Source organism: Limulus polyphemus, unplaced genomic scaffold (assembly GCF_000517525.1).
Source record: "Limulus polyphemus unplaced genomic scaffold, Limulus_polyphemus-2.1.2 Scaffold745, whole genome shotgun sequence".
NCBI classification, from domain to species: domain Eukaryota; kingdom Metazoa; phylum Arthropoda; class Merostomata; order Xiphosura; family Limulidae; genus Limulus; species Limulus polyphemus.
In genome coordinates, this window is record NW_013666355.1 from 370,276 (window position 1) to 372,948 (window position 2,673).

A 2,673-nucleotide genomic window follows, 5' to 3' on the forward strand; every position below is an offset into this window, starting at 1 on the left:
ACATCAGCAGAATGTCTTCAGCACTGGGGAGAGACTGGCTTTCTAGCCCAAAACAGCCATCGTGATTCTTGAAACCAAAAACAATAATTCTTTGATAACTGGTTATAGTTGAAGACGATAAGTTGGCAGCCTACTTGCTTGTATCTCTCCTTTTCTTCTCTACACATTGATCCTACATCAAAGTTCCAGCTAATCTTTTTTTTTTGGATGTTGTGTCCAAGATAATATATGCATTTCTCATAGCTTTCTCTCTGCTATGGTGGTATCAGTCTATAGATATGGATCTCTTGTACAGTCTTTAATGAAGTCTACATAAACACCCTCACACCTGTGATAGTGTCGGTTTATAGTTAATATAAACATCTATTGTTTACAACGAACCACAATATATCTTTGGTTTATACTTGACATTATTTTCCTTTCTTGTTCAATTGTTATTATATAACTGTTCTTATACATTCACTAAGCATGCACAGTATTTCTTCCAATTGCTCATATGTGTGCAACACATGGAACTTTTTGTGATATGCATATTAATTCTTGAAACATTTGGAATATGATGAAATGACCAAAATGCCAGAAATGCTTCAAAATTATCTAAAGACACAACATGTTTTTGAACTTTTAAGTGATGCTCAAATATCATTATCTCTTCTATTCCACAAGGACCAATTGAAACATTACAGGACTCATGGAGATAGCTAGCCATGCATATAAATAGTGATCTTTATTGATACTAATATATTTATAATCATATGATTTTCTGAGATGTGTGAAACCTAAAATAACAATCTTGGCGCAACAGAGATCTTTACTATTCCATATTGTTAACACTGATAGTTTTTTCAAATGATTAGCTTTAATATTAGTGATCTTATGCCAATTGCTACCTACAGCTATTTGTAAAGTTTTGATTTTAAACAATTCATCTAATGTTAATCCTTTTTAACTGTGTTTAATCTTTTTGATATTTGACAGGATCATGTCGAGTGAAAACACATCCTTGTCTTTCAAACATCTACTAATATATTTATTTAACTGGGTAGAGAATATACTGACTCTGACCTTATCTTTGGATTTCAAATGATGTGTGGTTTCATCCAGTATATTCTGTACATTATCATTAAACGAATTTCGAATGTTCGTGAGAGGCTCCCCAAGAGAGTCTTCTTTGAATACTAGTTAAAAGTCGTAAACATGGCATTATATTTTTTGACATGTCTCAACGAAGTTTTGGCAATATTAAATGCCTCAGCTCTGGGATGTTTACTAGATGTCTGACAACAAGATGTCCCACTTTTACTTTCTACAATTAGCTGGCATCATGTCATTAATATTATAATTATATATGTGTTATCTTGTCGAAATTGGATCATTCCCTCAGTTGGTGCATTTTTAGGCACCATGTCATGAGAACCAGTCATTACATACTGTAATTATATATGATATATTCATGCTACCTTGTTGAAATTTGGTCATGGTGTTGATGATGTAATCATATTATATTATCGAGCAATGTTCCCCTTGATGTTGATGACATATCCATATGAATGAGATACATACTAGGACAATGCTTTCGTCTCCTCGTTACATTTATACGACTTTGTCGAAATTGACTCAAGATCCTGTTTATTTATTACTGCTGCAAGGGTCTCTACCTAACAACTATCACATTTTGAGAAAAAGAAACATATCACTTCTACTGATGAAAAGGTTCCTCACTTCTCGTATTTACAAGGAACATCAGCATTATTCTTTCTTGCAATTTTCCAATTAATGATTAGCTCTAAATCTGAATAATACTTGATGTTTTGTGAACACATGTCTCAGTATGTGCAACAACAGTCTTATTTAGAGTTTCTGATTTTACTTACGTATATTTTTGATAGTATATCTGTATTAAACTTGTATTAGCCAGCATTATGCATAAAGTTCAAAGAAACAAGCTCTAGACAAAGGTAAGGATATAATTTTCTACAATAGTAATGGTTAGATCTTTCACATAGATCTTTTACAATTAAAGTTTAGTGAATAAATTTGACTTATAAAGATAAAAATGAAAATTAAATTATTTTATATTATTTAGAGGTATAGGGTAAGCATCCTTTTCAGGGCAAATAGGTGTTGTATAATCAATTAATTGTAGAAATGAAACTACTGAATTATCGATAAATGCTAAAGTGTATCGTGCAAATTAAGCATAGAAGTGAAAGCTATTGTTACGTCTCTGGTCGTTAGTTAACTTCCCGTATAATTTCTTTCCGATGAAACTTTAGCCACACAGGTCCTTTCTTAAATAAAACTAGTTTATTCTTTCTCAATACAACTTTGAAATTCACTTAATTAAATGGTCACACTATAAATTAAACAAACGCTATAATTCACAGAGAACGTCACACATGGTCCACCAAACAATACGTCTCTCTATCTCTGTCTGCAGTTTAATTGCACTTTACATTGTTGCCGTCAGTTCTTACCGGTTTATATATATAAGACTACCGCATATCTATTAGGCTCTCGAGATTTCAGGAAGGGACGTGAAGGTTCGAAAAGCGCATGACGCGTCACCAGCGTCACGTGACCCCCGCTGTCGTAACACTGCCCCTTCCTTAGTATTGTTCGTCCCGAACAATAGCCACTTACATTAAACCAATAACCAATTAACAATAACTT